General features: G+C 42.4%; 1 pseudogene; it reads left to right on the top strand.

Annotated features, from left to right (window-relative positions):
- Positions 1-501: 501 nt before the first annotated feature.
- LOC149276713 (BMP-2-inducible protein kinase-like) overlaps positions 502-14172 on the top strand; it is a 189581-nt pseudogene continuing 175910 nt past the window's right edge.

Here is a 14172-nt window from a genome sequence, read left to right as displayed (position 1 = left end):
AAAGGGAAGGGTTGTAGCGACACACCAGTTGTCTGGCACTGTTCGTGTCTGTGTGACAGATGGGTGCGTTGTGTGTATATTAATACTGTTTAAATATTGAGTGGTATAGAACATGGGGCACTGCCTGTTGAAGTCATCGCAATATATCGATCTCGCGTGCTTGAGTTTCTCATTCTCCGCTTAGAATATTCTGAGATTTGAGTTGAGCGTCCTGATTTAGCCTGCGTCTGTTGTGTGAATGCTATTACCCTGGATATGTGCTAGTGCCTGTAAGTCAATTTTACTGACCCGTATCTTTTTGCCGTTTCCTGTCTGGTTTTATACCCGTGTGATCACACCCCTGTGTGTGCGTGAGTGTGTGTTAGTGTCAGACAGTGGTGACACTGGCTTGTCATTGGAGATAGTGGCCAGTGTGTCACTGAACTTTAAGTCGCCAACCTTGGTAGCAACCCACATTGAGTACCGCTGCTTCCTGCCGGTGCTGGAGGAGGTTATAAGATCATGAAGAAGTTTTCCCGGATGCCTAAGTCAGAGAGCGGTGATGGAGGAGGGGGTGCTGGATCTAGCCAGGGTGCCGGGTCATCCGGCACTTCTGTCACTGGAGGGGTGACTGTGGGCAGAGCTTTAACCGTTGGCCGTTACCAGGTGACCGTAGAAGAGTTCTTGGCAGAAGGTAATAACCCTTTACAGTTAATTAAAAACAAGAATTGCAAGCTCTTTGGCCAGCTCTGCTGATTTTGTTGTAGTGCACCACGACAGATTTCTTGCGTGCGTGTGTTGCAGAACAAAATACCCCATTACAATTCATTGTAGCAAGCTCTTTGGGTAAAACTGCTTGTTTACTGTGGTACACTTAGTTTTCCTGTATATCACTGTGTGCCACATGTGTTAAAAATACATTGTTCTTGTGTACTACTTTGTACAATTTGTTATAAAAATACCCTTTACAGTTTATTACTCATATAACCACAATCTTAATCTCTATCGGCTAATCTAGCTGTGTGCCGGCTGCAGTTCATTGTGATTCTCTATAAATATATTGTAGTAAAATTAATCATTTTACCACAATAGATATTTTTCAATCCATACATGCATGTGCAGAAAGCAGAGGTGTGCCATCATACTAATAAATACTCTTGGGTGTGCGTCTTTGTCCCTATGTATGCATAAGATATGCAGTGTGTTTAATACAATTGTACCATCTGTGCTGACTGCAGACATATGTCTGTTACTATACACATCACATTGACATATGTTGCTATTTAGCTGGCAGACACCACACACTACACAATGCATATTCATAACTTAGTCCTTTTCACTTGATAAACAAACATTTTTCTGCAGCAATCAGGTGTGGAACTTCACAGCTGGTAGTAGTCCAAGGTGTACTGTTCACATTAAGTAATAATTTATGGTATTCTTGTTTTATAGTATGACCTGTCATTTGTTTGGCTAAACCTTTTTGCATAAGAGTTGTATAAACCTTTAACCCCTTCGTGACAAAGGCTGATTTTATTTCTTGTACCCTTCGTGACAGTGGCTGTTTTTACATTTCTGCTCGTGTTTAGCTGTAATTTTCTTGTTTCCCTTTTACTGAACCCACACAAATTATATATTGTCTTTTTCAGGACAAGAAGGGATTTCTTTAGATGACATTGTTTTAATTGTATCATATTATTTACTATTAAAAGAAGTATAAAATATGGTGAAAAGTTTAGAAAAAATGACTTTTTCTAACTTTTAGTTGAAAAAATATTTTACTCATCTATAAAAAGGTAATGAAAAAATCTGTTAAATAGATTCTACTATTCAAAATTAAAAGAACAATAGATAAAAGGGTACATGTGCTACAACTAGGGCTGAAACAACGAATCGATAAAATCGATAATAATCGATAACGGAAATCATTGTCGACGATTTCCGTTATCGATTAATTGAGCGATCGATTCGTTGTTGGAGCACTCGGCTCCTTTTACTTACCTCCGCGAGCGTTCCCCGCTTCTGCTACACGCTCTGCAGTCTCCGCCTTCTTTTAGTTACGTGACGGATGTGACGCGTTCCGGAGGTAAGTATTCTTCATGTCTATGTGCGAATCGCTCTGTGCGAGTGGCTCCATTCGCACAGAGCGATTCGCTCTGTGCGAGTGGCTATGTGCGAGTGGCTCTGTGCGATTCGCTCTGTGCGAGTGGCTCCATTCGCACAGAGCGATTCGCGGGGGTGGGGGTCCACGGCGGGGTGGGGGTTCAGGGGATGTAGGGCAGGGTGTGAGTGTGGGTGCAGGGCAGAGTGGGGGTGGGGGGGCAGGCCAGGGTAGGAGACTGAGTGCAGGGCAGAGTGGGGGTGGGGATGCAGGGCAGGGTGTGAGTGTGGGGGCAGGGCAGGAGACTGGGTGCAGGGCAGAGTGGGGGTGGGGATGCAGGGTGTGAGTGTGGGTGCAGGGCAGAGTAGGAGACTGGGTGCAGGGCAGAGTGGGGGTGGGGATGCAGGGCAGGGTGTGAGAGTGGGTGCAGGGCAGAGTGGGTGCAGGGTGTGAGTGTGGGGGCAGGGCAGAATGTGGGGGCAGGGCTGGGTGCAGGCCAGAGTTGGAGACTGGGTGCAGGGGCACAGTGCAAAGTGCTGGGTGCAAAGTGCCAGGGCTGGGTGCAAAGTGCTGGGTGCAAAGTGCCAGGGCTGGGGCAAAGTGCTGAGTGCTGGGTGCAAAGTGCCAGGGCTGGGTGCAAAGTGCAAAGTGCTGGGTGCATAGTGCCAGGGCTGGGGCAAAGTGCTGGGTGCAAAGTGCCAGGGCTGGGTGCAAAGTGCTGGGTGCAAAGTGCTGGGTGCAAAGTGCTGGGGCAAAGTGCTGGGTGCAAAGTGCTGAGTGCTGGGTGCAAAGTGCTGGGTGCAAAGTGCCAGGGCTGGGGCAAAGTGCTGAGTGCTGGGTGCAAAGTGCTGGGTGCAAAGTGCTGGGTGCAAAGTGCCAGGGCTGGGGCAAAGTTCTGGGTGCAAAGTTCTGGGTGCAAAGTTCTGGGTGCAAAGTGCTGGGTGCAAAGTGCTGGGTGCAAAGTGCTGGGTGCTGGGTGCAAAGTGCTGGGTGCAAAGTGCTGGGTGCAAAGTGCCAGGGCTGGGGCAAAGTTTCTTGAACAGTAATAGTCCACCTCTTTTCAGAATGTTTGGGGTTATTTTGTTTCATAAATATTGTGTTTGGGTTCTTGTACTTTGAAAATATTGTTTTTTATTACATCATAACAAAATAAGAATGTTAATGTAAATTTTAAGTTGTGTTTTAACATCCAGTTCATTAAATTATTTTAAATAAACAAAAAATTTGCATATTGTTTTTTTTTATCAGATTAATCGATTAATCGAAAAAATAATCGGCCAACTAATCGATTATTAAAATAATCGTTAGTTGCAGCCCTATTTTAATAATTGATTAGTTGGCCGATTATTTTTTCGATTAATCGGATAAAAAATGCAATTTTTTTTATTTAAAATAATGTAATAAAAAACGTACAATTTACACTTTCATCTCTTTATTGCAATGGCCTCTCTCTATTCACCTTCTTATTTTACTGACATAATAATAAAAGCTACAAGAACCCAAACACAGTGTTTCTCAAACTAGGTTTTAATACAAAGTTATTAGTAAATATTAATTCATATGTTAACTATTTTTCATATTTAATAAAAACTGAGAAAAAAGCCTTGTTTATATTTTCTTTTATTTACCAAACTGCCCCCAGTTATGCACATCTGACCCCCAGCTTGCCACTCTGCCCCCATATATGCCTTATACCTCTTATATACCAGAGATTCCACTGTGCCCCCGATATGCCTTATACTCCTTATATTCCAGTGATATACAACTGAGCCCCCTGATATACCTTTTACCCCCAGATATGTCTTATGCCCCCCTGATATGCCTAATATTGATATGCCTTATACTCCCTATACGTCTTATAACTTCCAATATGCCACTCGCCCCCATTTATGCCCTATACCTCCCTATATGCCACTGTGCACCCTGATATGCCACTCCGCTCCCCATAAATGGCCTGCACCACCCTAAAATTCATTATACTCCCTGATTCACCACTCTGCCTCCCCCAGATATGCCACTCTGAAATTCATTATACCCCCCATACACCACTCTACCTCCCCCTATACACCACTCTAACTCCCCCAGATATGCCATTCTGCCTCCCTGAAATTCATTACACCCCCATACACCACTCTGCTACCCTGAAATTCATTATACCCCCCCATACACCACTCTGCCTCCTCCCCCTCCCATACTCCACTCTGGCCCCTCCCATACACCACTCTGGCCCCTCCCATACACCACTCTGGCTCCTCCCCCTCCCATACACCACTCTGGCTCCTCCCCCCTCCCATACATGTTTGAGGTCGGATTATATAAGGAGAGCATTTGCTCTGAAAAAACCCTCTTTTTATAATCGATAAAATCGATTCGACTAATCAAATGACAACGATTTTCATTATCGATTTTATCGATTAGTTGTTTCAGCCCTACACACAACTTCAGGGAAACCCACCAAAATGTATTTAGATGCCTCTTTTTTTCAAATATACAGGGCACACTACATGACACGCTCATTTCACTGCGGAACATCACACAGAGTAGGGCAAAAGAGATACATTTTAGAAGTATACCAGCCTTTTGCTTTTCTCATGCGCCAGCTTTTGTGGGCCACAGCTCCCATCACTCTTATCAGTTTGGCTGAGTGTGATAGGATAGTGGTAATCCAGAGAGTCAACAACCCATTTCTAAATTAAAAAAATGGAAATGTTTATAAAATGTAATGGTAATTGTTTCTGATTTCTTATTTTTATTTTTGGGGAATTGGTTTTATCGATTTATTTATTTGCAGATAACGGGTGGATGGCTGTGGCATAATGTCGGATGAAACTGTTTTTCCAGTTTGCCAGCCAGATGATCTAACTCTAGCTGGCAACCTGTTGGCACACTTTTTAAAACAAGGCATGGTAGCAGGCAGCCATAGGAATGATCACTGCAATTATACTTTTCCCCCCAAATGTTCTTCTCTAACTGATCAGCAGCCGGTGCGAGGCATCTATTTAAAAAGTAAGTCTGCCGTGATCAAATGCAAGACTTCCAGCTGGGGTAAAGGGTAAATACTGGTTCCCAAGGCAGTCCCCTACATCAGGAACCAGCGGGTCATAGTTGGTTCATGACTTTCTATGCCATTAATATAGGTTTTTGGGTGAATTTTTTTACAGCATCATAGCACGTCATGAAGGTTTTACATTTGTGTGCGGAAAAAGAACTTTTTTTTTTAATAAATTCTCCGTTTATTGAAAGATTCATAACAGAAAATACCAAAACGGAAAAAGAACTTCTAGTATACTCAATTTCCTGCTTTGTCTTCCAGTATTTTACTACCCAGGAAGACCTCAAAATAGTTATTACAAAGCAAAATAAGAACAGTAGAAATATCCCCAGAAAATGTACATGTGTATTTTTTCTGTTTTGTTTAGGATATTAATATTGTTTTATTGTATAACTTACTCTATTTGTTTATTTGGTTACAGTTGTAATACTGGACCCCTGTTTTAATACTATTATTGACTGTAACATTTTGTATTTTTTCTTTAGTTTCCATTTCTTTACTCACTGTCTGTTCTACGATTAAGTATTACTTACGTAATATATCGCTGTAGCATATTTGTCATTTTTCAATGTGTGAGGACATTAGTCTGGTCCTGATGTTGTTTGCATAATCCCTTGCTAATATTTGAAACCTTCATGTTTCCTGTGTTTGTTAATGTCCCCTCCCCAGAATATGCCCATTCTCAATAAAGTGTTGTGTCGTGACTGGTGGTACGTTTTTTTGGGAGACCCTTTTTCCCCATAGTAACACCTTTACTCTGGAGCGACTACCCGTCTTGCATCTGGCTTTGTCTATAAGGAAGGTGTCAGTAAGGGCCAGGGACATCCCACTACAGCCCTTGCCTCCTGCTGCTGAAGACTTTCCCTTCCTGCTCCTGATGCTCTATTGCATTGTCTAGCTAGCTTTAAGTCCTCTAAAATCAGCAAAAAGACACACCTCACCCTCAAGATCTTCTGCAATATTTCTAATAAAATGTTAAAGCGAATAGGTCCAAGTACATATCCTTGCGGTACCCCACTGGTAACAAGAACATGCTTGGAATATACGACAACACAATGTTGTTTGCCACTCAGCCACTGCCTAATCCACCCAACAGTATTGTGATCTAAACTCAAAAGATTATTGATAAATCTTGTATGTGGGACAGTGTCAAAAGCCTTACTGAAATTTAGATAGGCAATGTCTACTGCACCACCTTGATCAATTATTTCAGTCACCCAATAAAAAAAAAATCAATAAGATTAGCTTGGCATGATCTTCCTGTAGTAAACCCATGTTGTTTTTGCTCTTGAAACCCATGTGACTTAAGATGTTCAACAATCTTATCCTTTAACATAGTTTCCATTAAATTCCTTATTATTGCTATAAGAATGTTATTGATGATTACTTCAAGCCAACACCAGTTAGGCTAGTTTTTTTTACAGGTAATCATACCTTTTAAGACTACGTATTTACAAGAACTTGCCTGTCCTACATACCGATCAGCCATAACATTATGACCACTGACAGGTGAAGTGAATAACAATGATAATCTTGTTGTCATGGCACCTGTCAGTGGGTGAGATATATTAGGTAGCAAATGAACATTCTGTCCTCAAAGTTGATGTGTTAGAAGTTCTTGGTCTGCAGTGGTCACTACCAATCAAAATTGAAGGTAAAGTAATGAACCAGTGACAGGGTTATGGGCGGCCAAGGCTCCTTGATGCATATGGGCGCCGAAGGCTGGCCCATGTGTTCAAATCCAACAGATGAGCTACTGTAGCTCAAATTGATGAAAATGTTAATGCTAGTTGGAAAGATGTCAGAACACAGTGCATCACAGTTTGTTGAGTTTGGGGCTGCATTCTGACACGCCTAAAATGGGCACGTGAGCATAAGAACTGGTCCACGGAGCAATGGTAGAAGGTGGTCTCGTGTGATGAATCACAATTTTTTTTTTTTAAATCTTGTGGATAGCCGGGTATGTGTTCAACGCTTACCTGGAGAACACATGGCACCAAAATTCATCTATGGATGCCCCTACGCACCTACCAGACTTAAAGGACCTGCTGCTAATGTTTTGGTGCCAGATACCACAGCACAACTTTAGAGGTCTTGTGGAGTCCATGCCATGCCTGTTTGGGTGGCAAAAGGGGGACCTACACAATATTAGGCAGGTCATCATAATGTTATGGCAGTGTATTCCTGAGAGAATATATTCAGGGAATTGTTACTAGTCTATGCTTCTAATGTTTAAAGTATTGAGCAAACCGTTTTAGTCCCTTATATTTAATACACACTTTTTCAGAGTCAGTGTGTATGGTTGTGTGAATATGTATAGTGCTAGAGGACGTGAGAGAGAATGGAGTAGTGTATACTGTACTGTTAGACTAAGTGTGTATGCATATATATATATATATATATATATATATATATATATATATATATATGTATAGCACTAGAAGTAGTGTGGTTTTCGTGTATATGAGTGTATGATGTGTGTGTTACTGTAGGGCATTAGTGTGTGTGTATCAGCACGTAGTGTGTGTATATTAGTGCATGAGGTTAGCATGTGTATGCATGAGCCTATCGTGTTAACGTGTGTGTTTGTCTGTTGCTGTATGGTGTTAGTGTGTAAGGCAAGGCTCAAACAAACCCCGGCCGCCAGGTCACCATGGCAACAAGAAACTCCTTCCTGGCTCCCAGGGTTTTGCGGGTATATATATATATATATATATATATAACAGATGGAATAAGTATATTGTGATACCTTTTTTATTGGACTAACAGAATTTTGGAATGACAAGCTTTCGGAAGCTCTTCTCCCTTTCTCAAGTCTAAAACATTTCTGAGCAAAAGGACACATAGAATTCAATGTTGTGTGGCAGTGGAGGGAGGCTTACTGCCCAGATCTGATAAGGGAGGGTGAGATGTTGTAAAAGTATGTGTCCCTCCAGAGGGTCATAAATGTTCTGAGTAGGGAATTTTGAGGGGGGTTTTAGCACTGCTAAAGATAAATTGACATAGAAAGAAAAAAAAATGCTAGTGCACACATACAGGGAATAGGAATGCAGTGATGAATATAGAGATGGAAATGTATATGTCTACACATGTTGTCATATATACAGGTAAATATAGATGAACATGGTGCACTTAAAAATACAGTACATATAGCGGGGGGGCGGTTATGTAAAACCTGTGTAGTGGGACAGGAAACCCAAATCGGCACTGAGTCCTCTATTATTGCTGTTGAATCGTTTTGACTTCAAAAGTTTGTCTTTCTTTGGCAGTGGCGACTCTAGAAACAATATATAGGGGGGGGCAAACAAGATACCACAGTCAAACTGGGGGGGCATTCATAATTTCCAAAAGTAATGTGCTATGGAAGTATACTTTTGTTAATGGGCTAAAATAATACTTGATCATTCAACATGGGAAGCCTGAAGCCACAATTGAGTGTGACTAATCCTTGAAATAAATATTATAACACAATAAATAACTTTTCCACTAAATGATTTCATGGCCTTGAACGTTTTGTCCCCTGAAGTCACTACAACTTCAGGAGGGCATTTTATCTCTGGATAAATATAAATTAAATAATTCCTACTGTAAATTAAGTGCCAGGAAACAGATGACCAAACACACACACCAACACAGGCTCTATCACACCAACACCCAGACACACACACCAGGACAGGCTCTGCCACACCGACAACCAAACACACACACACACACACACACACCAGGACAGGCTCTGACACACTGACACCCAAACACACACCCTAGGACAGGCTCTGCCACACTGACAACTGAACACACACACCAGGACAGGCTCTGCCACACCAACACCCAAACACACACCAGGACAGGCTCTGCCACACCAACACCTATACACACGCACACACACACCCGAGGACAGGCTCTGCTACACTGATAACCAAAAACACACAAACAGCAGGACACAATCTACGTCACAGACGTCTACATCAGGATGGATTTTTCACACTGCATTGTCGTTTATACCCCCCTTAGTGTTTTTGCCCCTTGTGTATTGATGCCCCTGCTGCCCATATATATTATTTGTCCCAGTTGCCGATAGCAGGTATAGATCAACACATTAACACACAAACCAATCTTTGCATGTATAGATCAACTGAAATTCACTTGTGATCTCAGCACTGAAGGTATATATCAAATAAACGGAATCAGACATACAAATCCGGTATTTGCAGGTATACAATAGTATATGAAACGTAGCATTGCAGGTATAGATCAAATAAATACATTGCAGGTATTAATCAACTGAATAAGACATAATGCGTTACCTACAGAATAACGCAAAAACCCAGCTTTGCAGGTATAGATCAATTGGAATTCACATACAAACACGTCATTAAAAGGTATATTTAAAACCCCCTAAATTACACGCATAGATCACAGGTTGCACACCCCAAAGCAAGCCCTGGCATCCACACTGCCCACACAGCAATCACACTCCTATCATACCCAGGCAACCAGTAAATGCTGGTACCTAGGCATGATGGGACTGTGCTTGCTGTGATTGCTGTTAGCAATCACACTCCTATCATACCAGGCCAGCCAGTACATGCTGGTACAGGGTGGCTGTAAGTGATGACCCCATACTGCTGGCAGCATCAATACACAAGGGGGGCAGCTAGCTAGGTTTCAGCATGTACTGGCTGACTTGGCATGATAGGAGTGTTATTATTCATATACTCATTCATTCACAGATTAATTCCCTCAATCATGCATACTGATTCAAACACCCTCCCCACCCCCTTACCTGCACTGCAGCTCCTCGATGCCGCTCACAGACTTCAGCAGAGGGCGCGGCCTCCCTCTGCGTTCTCTGGTACTGCACAGAGGAAGCAGGACTGGAGCAGAGTCATGTGATGTCACGTGAACTCTGCTAGGTTCCGCTTCCTCTGTGCAGTACAGAAGACCCTCCCACAGGGAAGTAGCAGGGCTCGAGGTGCGGCCCGCGTAAGATCGGTTGCCCTGGCTGCCGATCTTACGCGGGCCGCACCCTCTCTCTCCTCCGCATAAAAAAAAAAAAAAAAAAAAAGACGGGATTTAAAGTCGCATTGCAACTTCCAATTTTGGCAGGGGGGCAACAGGGTGGGACAAGGATTAACCTGGGGGGGCAAGGATTAACCTAGGGGGGCAATTGCCCCCCTGTAGCGACGCCACTGTTCTTTGGTATTACTAAAGTCCCCCTGATTTTTAGGTCCTTGATTGAGTGGTCATGTTGGGTGAAATGGTGTCCCACAGGGGTGCAATAGGAATTTTCCTTGTGGTGTTTAATGGAATGTCTGTGCATGTTCATTTTGCCATTTAATTGCTGGCTGGTCTCTCCAATGTAGCATCCTAGGTCACATTTAGTGCATTGTATCATATACACTACATTGCTAGATGTGCAGGTGTATGATCCTTTAAGAAAAATTAATTAACAAAAATTAATTAACCGGAAACTAACTACCCGCTGACAGAATTAAAACCGTTTCAATTCATTCTGTCAGCGGGTAGTTTCCGATTAATTAATTTTTGTTGCAAGGTTGGGGGTTGTCTGAAGGCCAAAATGGGTGTTTCAGGGAAGATGTTTTTTAGTGTCTCATCTTCTGCTAGCATTGGCTGTAGGTCTTTAATGACTTTGTATCTTATGTTTCATGCTGTAGAGCTGGTGGATTTCTTCAAGCGCTGGGTTGTAGGTGACTACATGTGGTACACGTGTAGAGATTCTTTTTTCTCTGTACTGTAGCAGGTGTGTGCGTGGAACTTTCAGAGCAGAGTTGTTTTGTTTGTTGATAGTTTTTGATTTGTAGCCTGTTACATAGATTTGGAGAGGTCGTTCAGATGCAGGTTGCGGTCAGAGCATATTCGATGGTACCTGGTTGCTTGGCTATAGATGATGCCCCGCCTAGTATGGGAATGGTGATAGCTGCATCTGTCTGTAGGTTTTCTGTAGAGAGGTGTGGGTTGTACCATTGGTACATCTTACTGTGTCCAGAAAGTTTACGGATTTTGTGGAGTACTCCATTTTTAGTTTGATTGAAGAGTGGAATGAGTTAAGAGTCATGGAATTGTTTCAGTTTTTCTTCACTTTCGGTCTAAATGATGATGTCATTGATGTAGTGGTAATATTTGTGTGGTTTGACGTCCTGTGTTTCAAGGAATCTCTGTTCTAGGTCTGCCATGAAAAAATTGGCATATTGGGTTGCATCTTCGTCCCCATAGCCGTCCCCATGATTTGTAGATAGATCTCATTGTTGAAAGTAAAGTAGTTATGTGTGAGGATATACCAGTTCTGGGATGATTCGAGGGTTGTATTTTTGGTTGTCAGTGCCTGAGAGAAAATGTGAACAGGCTTTAATACCATCTTTATGTGGGTCTTCAGGATTATCCATGGTTACTAGGATGGTGTTAGCAGGGAGGTTGGTGATTTGGTTGAATCAGTGGTGTCTTTTATGAAGCTGTTTGTGTTGATGACAAGAGGTTTTAGGGTGTTTTCGACCAGTCCTGAGATCCCACCCATTTCCTATAGCGTCCACATGGCTCAGGAACTCATCTAACTGTGAGTAGAACATTAATATTTGGGCTGCTGAAAGTTAGGGAAGGTGGGGGTTAATTTAGGGGCAGTTATAGTTAATGGGATGTTTAGGGTTAATTTAGGTGCAGTTATGGTTAATGGGGTGTTTAGGGTTAATTTAGGGGCAGTTATGGTTAATGGGGTGTTTAGGGTTAATTTAGGGGCAGTTGTAGTTGATGGGGTCTTCAGGGTTAATTTAGGGGCAGTTGTGGTTGATGGGGTGTTTAGGGTTAATTTTGGGGCAGTTGTGGTTGATGGGGTCATCAAGGAGTTATTTAGGGGCAGTTGTGGTTAATGGGGTATTTAGGGTTAATTTAGGGGCAGTTGTTGATGGAGTGTTTAGGGTTAATTTAGGGGCAGTTGTGGTTTATGGGGTGTTTAGGGTTAATTTAGGGGCAGCTGTGACCGATGGGGTGTTTAGGGGCAGTTGTGGTTGATGGGGTGTTCAGGGTTAATTTAGGGGAAGTTGTGGTTGATGGGGTCTTTAGGGTTAATTTAGGGGCAGTTGTGGTTGATGGGGTCTTAAGGGTTAATTTAGGGGCAGTTGTGGTTGATGGGTTCTTCAGGGTTAATTTAGGGGCAGTTGTGGTTGATGGGGTGTTTAGGACTAATTTAGGGGCAGTTGTAGTTGATGGGGTCTTCAGGGTTAATTTTGGGGCAGTTGTGGTTGATGGGGTCATCAGGGAGTTATTTAGGGGCAGTTGTGGTTAATGGGGTATTTAGGGTTAATTTAAGGGCAGTTGTTGATGGAGTGTTTAGGGTTAATTTAGGGGCAGTTGTGGTTTATGGGGTGTTTAGGGTTAATTTAGGGGCAGCTGTGACTGATGGGGTGTTTAGGGGCAGTTGTGGTTGATGGGGTGTTCAGGGTTAATTTAGGGGCAGTTGTGGTTGATGGGGTCTTTAGGGTTAATTTAGGGGCAGTTGTGGTTGATGGGGTCTTTAGGGTTAATTTAGGGGCAGTTGTGGTTGATGGGGTCTTAAGGGTTAATTTAGGGGCAGTTGTGGTTGATGGGTTCTTCAGGGTTAATTTAGGGGCAGTTGTGGTTGATGGGGTGTTTAGGACTAATTTTGGGGCAGTTGTGGTTCATGGGGTGTTTAGGGTTAATTTAGGGGCAGTTGTGGTTGATGGGGTCTCCAGGGTTAATTTAGGGGCAGTTGTGGTTCATGGGGTGTTCAGGGTTAATTTAGGGGCAGTTGTGGTTGATGGGGTCTTCAGGGTTAATTTAGGGGCAGTTGTGGTTCATGGGGTGTTCAGGGTTAATTTAGGGCCACTTATGGTTAATGGGGTCTTCTCCAGGATTAATTTGAGGGTTAATTTAATAAATTTAATAAGGTTAATTTAAGGGGCAGTGAAGATTAACCCTGTATTTATTTATAAAAGTATTGTGTCTGAACGTGTGTGGAACTCTGTGAGTGCACTATGGTATATCAGGGGGGTATACGGCATATCTGGGGAGGACGGAGTGATATATCTGGGGGTATACGGCATATAGGGTATATAAGGCATATGTGGGGAGGGCTGAGTGGCATGTCTGGGGGCATGTGGCAAGCCTGGGCTCAAATGTGCATAACTGGGGGGCAGATTGGGAAATAAAAGCAAGAAATTGATTTTTATCAAAGTTTTTTTATTCTGCCATTTGTTTTTAACATCCTATGTTGCTTTATTAAATAAATGAAAAATTTGCATTTTTTTAATCCGATTAATAGATTAATCAAAAAAATAATCAGCCAACTAATCGATTATGAAAATAATTGTTAGTTGGAGCCCTAGTGTTCATATCTGTAATTCTAGGTCTGCCTGGATTACCAGCTTTGTGGATTTTGGGAAGCATGTAGAATGTACCCATGCAGGGATTGGTTGGTATAAGTGATTCCTGTTCTGGCTGTAGTCCCTTAGGGAAGGATTTGATGAGCTCCTTGAGTTGCAAGGTGTATTCTTTGGTGGGGTCAGCGCACAATTTTTTGTAATATATGCCATGTGACAATTGTTGGTCTTCCTCTTTTATGTAGTCTTGGGTGTTCATAATCACTACTACTCCTCCTTTGTCTGCTGGTTTGATGGTGATAGAGGGATTATTTTTCAAATTACTGATGGCAGTTTGTTCCTGTGCCGAGAGGTTGTGAAAAGTTTTTTTTCTGTTTTCTTTGGTCACCAAAGATGCAGTTCTAAGGTGGAAACTTTCAATGTAGCTGTCTAGGTTTGCATTTCAGCCTGGTGCTGGAGTGAAAAGGCTATTCTTTTTCCTGTTTTAGTCCATTGTTTTAGTGGTTTTTTTTGTCATGAAAAGTTGCATCCTTCTAAAAAATTCTTCCAAGTCAGAGTAGAGCTCAGTGTGGTCAAGTTTTGTGGTAGGACAGAATGATAACCCTTTAGAAAGAACTGAGACCTCTGAGTTTGATGGTTCATAATCAGAAATGTTCACAATCCCTACATTTTCTTTTCCTTTCTCTTTC

Source organism: Sceloporus occidentalis, unplaced genomic scaffold, assembly GCF_023333645.1.
Source record: "Sceloporus occidentalis isolate IW3139 unplaced genomic scaffold, rSceOcc1.0.p SCAF_228, whole genome shotgun sequence".
NCBI classification, from domain to species: domain Eukaryota; kingdom Metazoa; phylum Chordata; class Lepidosauria; order Squamata; family Phrynosomatidae; genus Sceloporus; species Sceloporus occidentalis.
This window is presented reverse-complemented; position numbering and strand designations above follow the sequence as displayed.